Source organism: Diabrotica virgifera, chromosome 1 (genome assembly GCF_917563875.1).
Source record: "Diabrotica virgifera virgifera chromosome 1, PGI_DIABVI_V3a".
NCBI classification, from domain to species: Eukaryota; Metazoa; Arthropoda; class Insecta; order Coleoptera; family Chrysomelidae; genus Diabrotica; species Diabrotica virgifera.
Genome location: NC_065443.1, coordinates 177,049,276 through 177,063,543, shown reverse-complemented (window position 1 = coordinate 177,063,543; position 14,268 = coordinate 177,049,276). Strand labels below are relative to the sequence as shown.

General features: G+C 31.2%; 1 protein-coding gene across 1 annotated transcript in view; it reads right to left on the bottom strand.

The window, feature by feature from the left end:
* LOC126881647 (plasmanylethanolamine desaturase) overlaps nucleotides 1-14,268 on the bottom strand; it is a 749,932-nt gene that overhangs the window by 599,723 nt on the left and 135,941 nt on the right. The gene's annotated exons all lie outside the window — the stretch shown is intronic.

Here is a 14,268-nt window from a genome sequence, read left to right as displayed (position 1 = left end):
GGATGGCGGTTGTTGAACAAAAAACCGGTTTTCGGTTATACCGGTTTTTTACTTACGGTTTAACCTGACGGTTATAACTGGTCAAAAAAAGCGGTTGTTCCAAAAACCATTTTTCGGTTTTTTTAATCAGAAGCAAATACTCGATAGGTTATAATGTTATATGTTACATACATTTATATTGCAATTCAGTTTGCTCAATTTTCCTCCCGAAAAATTCCCCAACCAATTCAACCTATAAAAATTTTCCCATGTGCTTTCAAATTACCCTAAAAATGGGCGAAAGTACCCCAATCTGGCATCTCTGATTCGTCGCTCGTTGTAGACGGCGCCGGTGTATATTGCGTTGTCAATTGGGATATTCCCAAAACTCCCAAAAGTGATTATCCTACCGATCTACCGACATGTCCCTAGGATCTATCGAGTTTAAAAAAATATCCAAATGACATATTTTACTTAAGAGGAAACAGTAGCGATCAACAGGTAGCGAAAACGCGTTCCAACATTGCGGCTGTAATTTTGAATATTTTTTCGAGATATGTGGCACACGTATTCGTAATATAATAAAGAATGGCGGTACAGAGCCCAATTTAAAAAATATATTAATATGTGGAAATTACTCTGTAATTAAATACAATATTAAAAAAACGAGCCTGTACCGCCACTAAGAAGAACAAAAAAATACATTTTCTTCAAATAAACTTTTTTATCCGATGCCTAGATTTTGTGTCATTTTGGAACTACTAAAATTTTTTATTTCATTAGTAGTTCCAAAATGACACAAAATCTAGGCATCTGATAAAAAAGTTTATTTGAAGAAAGTGTATTTTTTTGTTCTTCTTAATGGCGGTACAGACTCGTTTTTTTAATATTGTATTTATTTACAGAGTAATTTCCACATATTAATATATTTTTCAAATTGGGCTCTGTACCGCCATTCTTTATTATATTACAAATACGTGTGCCAAATATCTCGAAAAAATATTCAAAATTACAGCCTCAATCTTGGAACGCGTTTTGGCTACCTGTTGATCGCTACTGTATCACCTTAAAAATAAATTCGATAAACCAATTTATCATTTATTGCCATCAAAAAATTTCAGTAGGTAGTATTTTTTAACACGTTTGTATAATACCTTTCATTTCCTAAGAATTATGTATTATTTAAAAATTACATAATGGAGATTCCTAATCGTATTTCGGTATTCACATTTCATACAAGTCTCAAAGTACTCAAGTATAAACAATTTTTAGATGATTTTGGGAATATCGATTTCAAGCAGATCACTTACCTTTTTATGGAAATATTCATGTGTTTCATAAAAGCTGATGTGACACTTTCGTCCAGTTCTTTATTAGTAAATAAAAGTTGAATTATGGTTGTTTGGGTTAATAATTACTTCGCATATTATTTATAATACATATATAGTAGGGGAGCAAAGTATGCTAAATGTGCAGTCACTCGAGCGCTTTGAGGACCTATTGGGTTGTGATTATTAGGTTCTAAAACCAAAAAAGTTAAGTAAAATTTTCCATTCTAGTGGGGACTTTCCATATTTTAATTTAATTTTCCATTTCCAACACCCGTTTTCTCCGATTATAGCGCCACCTATCCGTAATTAGAAAAAACGTTTCGAATAAAAGTTGCTTATTTTTACGCAAAGAATCCAAATCTGAAATAAAAAAGGAGTTCCTATTTAAGATTTTAAAGTAACCCCCCCACCTCCGTGGGGGTCGTGTTTGGTACCATTCGATAGATTTCAGAAAAAATATTCAGAAATTGTAGTGTATTACCTATAAGAAGTTACCGTTAAGCCGGGTCCAGACTATGTAACAAAACATGTTAAATAACAAAGTTTTGTAACTTGTTACAAAATTTTAAATAAACAAGTTTTAAAACACAGTGTTGTATAACATTTTTCTGGTTATATAGCATGTTTTATGTTATCCAACAGATGTCGGTAAACATCAAAGAAAGTTATAAAACCGCACCGCGACTGATCTACACCTAAAAACATGTTATTGAAACATTTCTCTGGCATAGTACCTACGCGAGCAGCAACCGTTGGAGTCATATCGCCTTGTTCATTCTGGAGTGATTGTGCTAGATTTTTCTTTGCTCTGTTCACGTAGGGTTATTTACGCGATGAAATTGTCGAAAGAACTGACTACTCATTTAATTGAGCTATTTCGTAAGTAACGAGTATTATGGGACTGCTATGGGATGAGCTACATTTATTGATTTAAAAAACAAATAAAAAACACGATGAATAGACTGAAATAGAAGTGAAAATAGATACAGAAACTGTAGTTAAAACTAATGCACGTACGCCTATAACTCAAGCCAACAAAAGAAAAGCAGTACGCGGAACCTTAACAGCAAATCGGTGCAAATCAACTCTAAATTTGACATAAATACTATTCTCTACAGAGCAGAGTGTTCAGACATAAAACCTGTAACATTCACTTCATTCGCTACACAGATGCAGACTGCTTCATCAGCTACTCAAACAGGCACTCAATCATACAATATATCTGAGCCTTTCTATTCCGTCTACTACACCTACATCCGCTACTTCTCCAGCTACACCAATTCAAACAGACAGTGACACTCAATCATGAACAGGTGAAGACGATAATACTGAGGAATTAAATTTTACAGAAATGTTATACTTCCTCTGAAACAATGAGTAAAAAGGTTAAAAAATATACTTTGCTAATAATATAACTGTTAATCTTTCTCTTACTGGAATTGCATCTCGAAATGTCTTTCCTGCCTATTTTATGGCCGATTTCATTTATAAGAAATTCAAAATCAGAACTTTCTATTCTTAAGAAGTTTTTAAAACTGCCATCACATTTAATGTCTCCTGTCGATGGGTCTATGTTATCTCTTTCCAGATCAGCTAAAAGAGCTGTACCACTACCTATATTTTGCTCGAGCTGCTAATGAAGGACACATCCAAAATATTAATTTAACACGCCGGTGTCGCCTCCATAATATTACACAAGCTGCTGTTGCTATGAAGAGATCCTCCATACTTATATGACGCAATTTTATATACTACCTAACCTACCAGCTATCCATCTAAAATGCTGCAAAATTTATGCGCATGTTGTTGTTTTGTTTTTTGTTATATAGTCTGGATACTCATGCTATATTATAACAAGTTACATAACAAAGTTGTACAACAAATTTGTTGTACAACTTTGTTATTAGCATGTTTTGTTACATAGTCTAGACCCGGCTTTAAAAGTTCCCCGTTTCAGGAAAAAATATTGTCTAAGAGCGATAGCCTAGTGACCTAGTGGGTAGACCTCGGATCTCGGATTCGTAAAGCAGAGGTTTCGATTTCAAATCCGGGGTGTGGATCTCCGATTTTTTTATTTATTGTTACTGCATTCATGTCTGTAGACAATGTTGCAATCTATTATGAGCACAATAAAAAAATATAGTAATAAAATAATAAATAAATATTTAAAAAAAAAAACAAGAAAAAAAATACAATCACTGGAAGCGAAACTAAAAAATACGGAAGAAATATAACCACTGGATTCGGAACTGGATATGGAACTGGATAATATTAGAAAACTGATATTATAATATGTAAGCACTACGAGCCTAGTAGGCCCATGGCTTGATGTACTATTCTTTTCCACTCCCTTTTGTCAGTCGCTTTTGTTTCCCAGTTCCTTAAGTTAATTCTTCTCATATCTTCTCTAACTCCATTACTCCATCGTGACCTCGGTCTTCCTCTTCGTCTTTTCCCTGCCAATGCACTAGATAGTACCATTCTGGGAATTCTAGATGGAATCATCCTCTGCACATGGCCCAACCATCTAAGTCTTTGCGCCTTAATTACTGCTAGTATGTTAGGATTTGTTCTTCTTACCCATTGTCCATTTAAGTTTTTCCCAACGAAGATTTTGCGCAGTATTTTCCTCTCCCAAACTAATAACAACTCTTGATGTTTTTTTGTTGTGACCCATGTTTCAGAAGCATACGTTACTATCGGCCTTATTACGGTCTTGTAAGTTCTTAGTTTTGCTCTTCGTGATATATGTTTACTTCTTAACAACCCATTAAAAGCAAATATAGCGCGGTTGCCCGACATAATTCTCTTTTGTATTTTTTCTTCACAGTTAGGATCTCTTGTGAAGACAGTTCCTAAGTACTCAAATCTCTCAACTTCTTCGAATTTATACTGTGTTCCCTTCGCTGTTGTCATTGTTATGTATTGCCCCCGAACGAATTGCTTATTTGTCCATTCCATATACTTTGTTTTTGCTTCATTTATATACAATCCTTTGGTTGCTGCCCTCTCCTCGAGTTTCATGAGTGTTTCTATAAGTTCTATTTTGCTCCTAGCCAAGATTACCAAATCGTCTGCGAATGCCAAGCACTGATGTTTTTTGTGGTAGATCAGACCTGTTCAATTAATGTTTGCTTCCTGTATAACCTTTTCTAGTAATATGCTAAACATTATAGACGATAATGGATCACCCTGTCGCAGTCCTTGTTTGACCTCAAAGCTTTCTGTTATAGTATTGTTTATCTTGACTTTATCATACTGATAGATCATACTGATATTGTTTAAAAACACTAATAATATTGATATAAAATGTTAATCAATTTTATTTATTGTTATAAGAATCAAAGGTAAATATGATTAGGCGAATAAAGCCTTAGGTTTCGCAGTCAATATCCCAACCACACACACATGTTGCAATCTATTTCAATACGGTTTATAGTACAAACTATACATTTAATATCAAAATAGTGGGATATATTTTTTTAGTTGAGGACACTTGGTCACATTGCATTGTTTCAGGATAAGGTGAAATATCTTCAATAAATGGAAAAAAGCATGTATGTCATATATTATAATACTTTCTATACTCTTAATATGCAGTCTCGTATAAATTTGTAGTGACATGATTTTAAGTATAAGAACAAGAAGCTTGCAACAATTTTCAGAGAAAATAGAAAACTAAAACTATTTTAAAATGATTATTCGAAATAAAACATATGCACATATTCACTGTATTTGCCATCTAGTGGAATAACTGTAAAATTAAGTCAGTAAAAAAGGTACATTAAGTTTAATTAAATTAAGTAAATCATCTTGTATACTAAAATTAAGGTTGGAAAATTGTCATTTCAAAATGAAAATCGACAGGGGCAACAGTACCTATACTAAAATACACTCTGTATAGATAATTATGTCAATGTTAATAATACTGGATAGAGAATTGAATATCCTTTCAAATGAGCTAGCACACGCCCCTCTTCCCTATTTAAAAATAAGGGGTGGGGGAAATGGAAGGGAGGGGGTTGACAAATGACAGATATGTATGTACCGTAAAAACTGTGTTCCCCTTAGATCAAAAGTCGGGCTTTTATATTTATATATTAAGTTCAATATAAATTTCACATAACTGAACTATCACTGTATCCTCCATTTTGATTATGATTGTTCTCAACTAACGCTATTTTCAAAATTCTTGCTTTCCTATCCATCTTTAACGTAAATTATTAAAAAATATAAAACTATTTCTTTATTAACGCTAGTCTCCGATAAGGCTACCGTGATTTAATGCTGAGGTACTAAAATGTTATAAAATTAACAAACAGTACGAGCAAGAACAAAGAGTCCACATCCTTCTTATAACTACAAGTGACTGAAACATCGAAACAATAATAATTCTTACTGTGTTATACAGAAAAAGGCAGTAGAAACGATTAATCTCGTATTTATCGACAACACTGTATGGTCCTCACTTGATGAGCTGTAAGGAAATATACACGTAAAGTTGTCCTCATTTTGTGCGCATAACGAAAAAGTATATACAGTCTCACTTTAATAGCTGCGTATAATGGCCTCACTTGGGTGGCAATATACTTGAACCATACGGGGCACACATACGTAATTTTTTTTGTGTATACTCGTCATTTTTTAATTGCTATTTACTTGTCAAGGTCACTATGAAGAGTTGAAACGATTATGTCTACGTTTTCTACCGGTCCTCACTAAGTGCGCGTAATGTCAGGACCTCACTTTGATATCTGTGCATAAATATATATATATATATATATATATATATATATATATATATATATATATATATATATCTATATATATATATATATATATATATATATATATATATATATATATATATATAAATAAATAAGCAAGATCATTGGCTAATACTCGTAAAGTGAATGTGAATTTAGTTGGAAATATATAAAATGATAAAGAGTCATCATTCCATACATTTCTGTGCAACTATATACACCGGTGTTTCGGCCTATTTGGGCTTCGTCAGTATAGTGTAGCAAGTTAAAAAAGTCAACTTTTTTAACTTGCTACACTATACTGACGAAGCCCAAATAGGCCGAAACACCGGTGTATATAGTTGCACAGAAATGTATGGAATGATGACCCTTCATCATTTTATATATTTCCAACTAAATTCACATTCACTTTACGAGTATTAGCCAATGATCTTGCTTATTTATTTTTATATTTGTACTCGATTATCCAACATCATTATATATATATATATATATATATATATATATATATATATATATTCAAAAGAAACATTTTTTTTATTCTAAGGGACTTTGCCCCTCGATAAAAATTTAGTCTTTCATTCTGCGTTTAAATTTTTTTAAAATATTAATTAGTTTTTTCTGGATTCAAAAAAAATGGACACCATGTCCGTGGTGATATTTTAAAAATCGAACATTCGCTATCTTTGTCATACAACGCACTGAGTCAAATAGAATATGATGCCAAGACAGTGACAGTTTTAAATATTTGACATGGCATCGGGAATATTTTGAGTTGTTGATTAAATAATATTGATAGTTGATAGATAAATAATTGATTTAAGACGTGAACTTAATAAAAAGGTATTTATTGTTTATTATTTATGGAAGATCCAAGCAGAGAATACAATAGGATATATTCTGTGATCCAAGTAACTTTTGTTAAAGGTGTTCAAAATTGTAAGCGTTCCATAGTAACAATATATTATTAAAAAATCACTTTGACACTTTCCCTCTTTTCTGAGTATTAGTGTTTGTTGTACATATAAATTAATACAACCACTGAATACATAGTTAGTGGAAAAATTATCACATTTATTAACTTAATTAATAATTTGCAATTATACAAATAACAGTTATCCAAGAACATTCAAAGGCCATCTCTTTAAAGTTTATGATGACATTGTCAAGTAGAATGACATTCTAGTAATGCTTACATATCCATACCAGTGTGAATTTTACTACACGTAATTTGCCGTGTAAAGACAGAAAAAGTAGGGATAGCCGTAAAATATTTGCGAATTATGTACCGATGGCCTTAAGCGAAAAGCAATGTTTATTTGTCAAATAAACATTTTTTTATATTTTCTGACAACAATAGAATGTATTTTAAGTTAAATAAATTACATACATTCTGCTTTTTGCGTCAATTAATTTAATTCAAAAATTTATATTTTTGGCAACGCTGTATAAATAATGATATTAATGTGTTTATATTACTGAATAGAAAATTGGACACTCCTTCATGAGCTACCACACGACCCCTATTCCCCAGATGAATGACGTCACTAGTATGAAATATATATCAAAACATTGTAATTTAAAAATAATTAACCTGTTTCGGCATTCCCTTAAAATATAATAACTACTGCCAAATATGGCGGTGGACTGTTTTCTTTGGTCCACCCTGTATATATTTATAATATAAGCTCGGACCTCTTTGTTATATAAGCAAAATAACTTTTATATCATTCGCATACCTATTAATATAATAATCACCTATAAGCACTGGCACATCGTAAATAATATCTACCGAGATATGCCTGTCACGTTGGATTAACTGATATCCAGAATGAATGCAAATAAATGACTCTACGATCGATTGATTTCTACGTATAAATGCTGTTGTATAAAATATTTAAATCGTCTGTGCTGTCTTTTAATATTGATATACAGAGTAGCGAGAAAGTATGGAAACACGATAATTTCTCGGAAACCGCTTAAACGATTATAGATTTTGATTTAGATTATAAATTTTCCGTTTTTCTGGAAATCTAATGAACTTTCTTATTTCAAATAAAACATCCTGTATATTTTTTTCGTTTTAAATTCCTTAAGAAATACTGATTATTTTTCATGTTATATGCACTATACCTAAATGTCATACTTTCTGAGTTATTGTTACATTTATTAAAAAAATTATAATTTAAACAAATTATAAAAATTAATTTTTTCGGCCCGGATAGACATTATTTTAGATTCTTTTGATAATTGTAAACAAAAAGGGTCTTTTGTAATTTTTCTCTTAAGTTCATCGTTTCAGAGTTCTAAACAATTTAAAACTCGAAAAAAATTAAAAAATGATGATTTTCAAGGTTACCACACTTAATTACAAAATAATTTTCAGATGTTATCTCATTTGACAGAACAAGAATTTATCCCCCTACCACAACCTAGAGTTAGACCGCACCCACAACTAAAACTATTTTTGTCACAACCTATCCAATCGAATTCTATACCTAGACATGTGTCCCAATCTGAAATAAGAAATCCCGACAAAAAACGTAGAGCCTCGTCGCCCCCGCAAATTGTTTTAACAGATCAACCCATGTTTCCTTATAGATTTGGCCCTGAAAAACCAATTACTTTTCCACCCAGAGAACAGTCGGTTCCATAATTATCTGGTGATGATTTTATAAAATCTTTTTTTGTAATTTTTAAAAAAGTAATTAATGAAGTTTCCTCTTTTGATGACCGTTTAAAAATTGGCATTAATTTTATTAAAAATATTACTGATAATCATGATGCACAAATCTATTATTAAGAATATTGAATGCCCGCTCTGCGGTTGCTAATAACCTTAGTTTAGTCAAAGCTTTAAATGATTACAAAATTGATAAAGTTTTAATTAGCGAGTCTTGGTTCAACCCAAAAAAAATTATCATTTTACCGGTTATTCAATTGTCCGAAAAGATAGAGATGATGGCACAACTGGTGTTGCAATATTAATAAAAAATAATTTAAGTTTTAATATAATTACTCTAAACAATATTGCAGAAGATTTACAAGCTTGTGCATTTGTAGTTAATAACATATCTTTCATAGCAGTTTATTGTCCACCAGACATCACACCAACAACAAAAAATAATTAACGACCTGTTAAACAACTCAAACGATTCAACAATTAATAATAATTATTATCGAAGGTGATTTTAATACCCATCACGATTTATGGGGCTCCTACAAAGTTAATGCTTCTGGTTCAAATTTTGTTAATGCATTAAACCAGTCTTCTTTTGTTCTCCTTATCTACGGTTCCCCGACAAAAATTCCTAGATCAGGTGCCACATCTGCAGTTGACCTCTCAATCTGCTCACCAGACCTCGCTAATAGCATAGAATGGTCAGTTAAAGCAGACACACTAGGACCACTTCATTATTTTAATGCAGCTTAATCATTCTTTTGCAACACAAGATGATCCTTAGATTATCTATCCTAAGTCTAAATGGAATACAAAAAAAGCCAATTGGCCTGAATATAACCTATTTTTACAACTTCATTATGATAACATACCTTTTTTCGATAATACTTACTAATGAAAAATACGAATTTCTCTTAAATAATATAGAATTTGCCTCAAGCTATTCAATTCCTCTTAAAAAACTTTTTAAAAATAGACGGTTGCCACCACCGTGATGGGACGAAGAATGTGACGTCGGAGTCAAGCGGAGAAAACAAAGATTAAAGACCTATAAAAATCATAGTTCATTGGAGAATTTTATACTTGTTAAAAAAGTAACTGCAAACACTAAATTAACTAAAGCAAAAAATTATTTGATACACTATTGCAGTAACTTAAACAAAAATACCCCTACAAATGAAATTTGGCAACAAGCAAAGAAAATGAAAAGAGTTCCAATATTCGGAAATAAATGTTTTAAATTTTTGCATAATTTTTTTTTTAAATTGCACCCGATTATGTATGTAATAATTTTGTAGAATTATGTAGCATTAACCAATCTCCCAATTCACTTTTCGGTAATCCAATTAGCTATAAAGAACTAGAGTTTGCATTAGAAAAATCAAATAATTCAGCTCCTGGTTTAGATTACGTCACATATAATATGATCTGGAACTTACCTCACAGAGTAAAATTATTTCTACTTGAAATATTCAATGAAGTATGGTTACAAAATAACTACATAAAGAAATGGAAACAAGTATTAGTAATTCCCGTTCCCAATCACAAAAAGATCCTAATTATGCAGACTCCTACCGCCCTATTTTTCTTCTCTTATGCATTTTTAAATCATTTGAGCGAATTATTAAACAAAAGCTTGAATTTCACCTATATTCAAATTCCTATCTACCAGTGCAACAATTCGGTTTTAAAAAAAGTTTTCGGCACTTTAGATGCAGTATCGCCCTTAACTCTAGATATTCAGCTGTGCCATTCAAAAAATCAGTACTTAGGTGCTGGATTCCTTGACATTAATGGAGCTTACGATTGTATAGACCCAATGATCTTAATTAAAAATGATTTAAAATAGATTTTCCATCCAGAATTTGCAATATAATATGTCAAATGTTAACACATAGAGAAGTATTTAAGATCTATCAATAACTCTATAATAGGTCCTCGCCTAGTTTCAGTAGGTTTACCACAGGGTTTAGTTAATTCAACATGCTGACGATTTTGTCATATAAAACACTGACCAAATGTTTGAGAGCTGTATAAGAAATCTAAAATCAAATATAAATTCTCTTATTTCAAAATTTGATTCAATTGTTTTTTCATTATCTCCAGAAAAATCAAATATAGTGTTTTTTACAAGGCATATTACACAACAATTAGGTAATATGGTGATCAATGAAATGCAATTTCCCATAACAAATATAGTAACGTATCTAAGATAACATGTTATAAAAGGGATTAAATTTTCTTAAGCTTATTCGAAAAACTTGGTGGTGATGTGACACACAAACCTGTTTAATGTTTTATAAAGCTTTTATCCGATCGTTAATAGATTATGGGTGTATTTTTATGGTTTGGCCAGTAAATACATTTTAAAACGGTTAAAAGCAATTCAAAATACTGCTTTAAGACTATGTTTGAGAGCAATGTGCTCTACTCCCTGTGAACCTTTGCGTGTGGAAGCTATAGAACCTCCGTTAGAACTCAGAAGACAATTTTTATCTGAAAAGTATATTCTAAAATCGTATATAAAAGATCCAATATTAAGTAAAAAAATTTCTGCGCTAAACTACTTCGATTTAACAATAAAATATTGTTCTAAAAAACCTCTCCCACCTTATGTTAAGCACTTCGTAATACTTGCAACATTAGTAAAATTATTAAAAAGCCACCTCAATCGGATTTCTTTCAGGCTTTAGAAACATCAATAATTCTAATTCCATAACACTCAGATCAATTTAAAATGCACTAAAAAACCAATTTTTAAAAACTTTATTACAGCATCGCCTCGCAGGGGACCCGGCTCAATTGTATAGGTTTTCTACACTGAGTATATATCCATTCATAGTTTTATATTTCTTTACATTTGTGCTTTTTATATACCATCAATAGATCATTCTCATACTGGGAAATGGAGGTACACAGAGTGCTAGCAAAGAGCAAAGCGGCGAAACCAAACAAGTTTGATTTCTCCGCTCGCACTCTTTGGTCCATTTGGTGAGACCGCTCCCGTCTGAAAAAATTTTTGATTCGGTTTCTTTGTCAATTCCTGTTAAAAAATGTCCCCTTTAAACAAATCTGAAGAGCACCGGGCGGAATTTTTGGGCAGAAATTGTTTAAACAATTTTATCTACTCTATGTTATATTATGTGTAAGTTTTTAGTTTGTGAAAACTGTCATTCTAGATAGCAGTGCGTGAAGTGTTTAAAGTGAGCGTGAAGTAACAATGTATTTTAAATGGGACTTACTTTTTCGCACTGTTTTTAACACACTTTCATATAATCAAATATCCTTAACTTTGGCGTTGTCATGGTGATGACATAATGAGCAATAAATTACAACAAAAGTTTTTACAGTTTTGTGGTTTGAAAGAAGTTAGAATTTTTAAACGTCAAAGTTCTAAAAATTGCAGAATAGAAATGAATTCCAGTGACGAAGAGTTACAGATTTTTTATTTGTTTATGGTAGAGTAGATAAAATATTGTATGAAACTGTGCGTGAAGTACTTTTTGCGAACTTACGCGATGTATAGCGCTCGCTCCGCTGTCGCTCGTGCTCTAAATATCGCGTGCGTTCGCAAAAAGCATACTTCACGAACTGTTTCATAAATAACTATTTTTAAACAAATACAAAAGATCACGTTTTTTTGGTCCGGAACATACATTTTTAGGTATTTTGGGTTATTCTAAACAAAAAAGGTATCTTGTAATTTTTCCCAAAAATTAATAGTGTTCGAGTTATAGGCGATTTAAAATCTAAAAAATGCGAAAATACGCATTTTCTAGGCTTAAAAATTCATATTTCAATTAGTATTTTTGAAGTTGCCAGATACTTAAATTAGTCGAGGAAATGAAGCTGGAAAAATGGCAAAACCTCGCAATTTTTTCGTCCAGCATCGATTTGTACAAAAATTTGGGATTATACTCATTTCACCCTCTAGTTCATTTTCTATATTGAGCCGTTGTACGCTTTTGGTTTTTTAAGGGTGAAAACCACCCCTAATTGTAAAAAATTATAAAATAACATTTTAAACTTTAATATTGTCAACATTTGCTTCTTATTAGTTACATAATGATTGTTTTGTGCATTAAGATGTAATATCACAATATGTCTACCCTTAAAACCACCCTTGTTGGAGCTATATATGAAAAGTATACTTATCCTAAAAGAATAATTTCGGCTTGCATCAATTTACATAAAAATTTGGGGTGAGGATTATCTTACCCTTTACTTCATATTCTATATCAGGTTCAAGGGCGTTGATTATTTTTAGGGGTGTAAACTACCCTTATTTTCAAAAATTATATAAAAACGTAAACTTTAATATAGGTAAAATTTGGTTTTGACTGGTTAAATAATGATTGTTTTATGCTTTAGAATATATCATAATATTTCAACCCTTAAAAACCACCCTTAATCACATTGTAATTTTTATAAGTAGACAATTTAATAGATCTATACAGAAAAAAAGTAGAATTAAAGAATTACAAAAACATTTATTTACACAAAAATACGAATTTGCAAATATATAAAAATACACATTCAAATAGTTTTTTAGTCATCCAGTATACGAACGGGCTCTGTGGTATTATATAGGTACATTGAAAATGCTCTATAAAGGGACTCTTCGAATTTTTCGAAAAAAAATTAGTTTTATAAATATAGCTCCTGCATTTTTGGCGATAAAAAGTTTTTTCAATAATGGTTTTGTAGGATTTTTGAAGAGTAATAAGACTGTGTAAATTAAATTCCGTAAGATCCCTTAATTTTGAATCGAAATGGGTTTAAAAGGCTCGAATAAGGAGATGTTTGCTCATAAATACATGTTTTAAACAGCTATATCTCGCTAACTGTTCAATGTAATGAAAACCTATGCATAAGAAAATTTTAGCTATTAAAAAAGCTACAATTTAGTTGTGTATCATTTTTTTCGTATCTCCAGTATTTTCGGAGATATTTTGAAGAAAATGATAAAAAAATGCAAAATTGCAAAAAATCAATTTTTCTTTAAACTCCAATTTTTCTAAAATTAGGCCTATTAAATGGGTCAAACCTCTTGGGTGTATTGATAATATAAATATAAACGGAATTACAGAACGGCGAAAACCAATTTTTAGTTACAAGGGTAGTTAGGGGGTTGTTTTCACTGTTTTTTTCGTAGAGAAAAACAGGTACCGATTTTTTTTTGATCATAACTTGCTCAATTTTTATGCTAGAAACTTTTTATTTTATTTTTTTTGAAAGATCCTATTGTATGCTTGAAAAAACATCATGTAAGTTTTCCTGGAAAAATGTAAAGTTTTCCCGTTATTTGGTTTTGATTATTTCAAATTATGCATTTGACGAAAAAAGCTAACCTTTAACATGCCGTATATCGGTTTGTATTGGTCGTAAAAATACTATAGAAAAACAGTTTCGTTTGTGTTAGTAAAATATACAATTTTGGTATCTACAGTTTTTTGATTAAATGCATATTTTTCGAGTTATTCTCAAAAAACCCTCTAAAAAAGTCGATTTT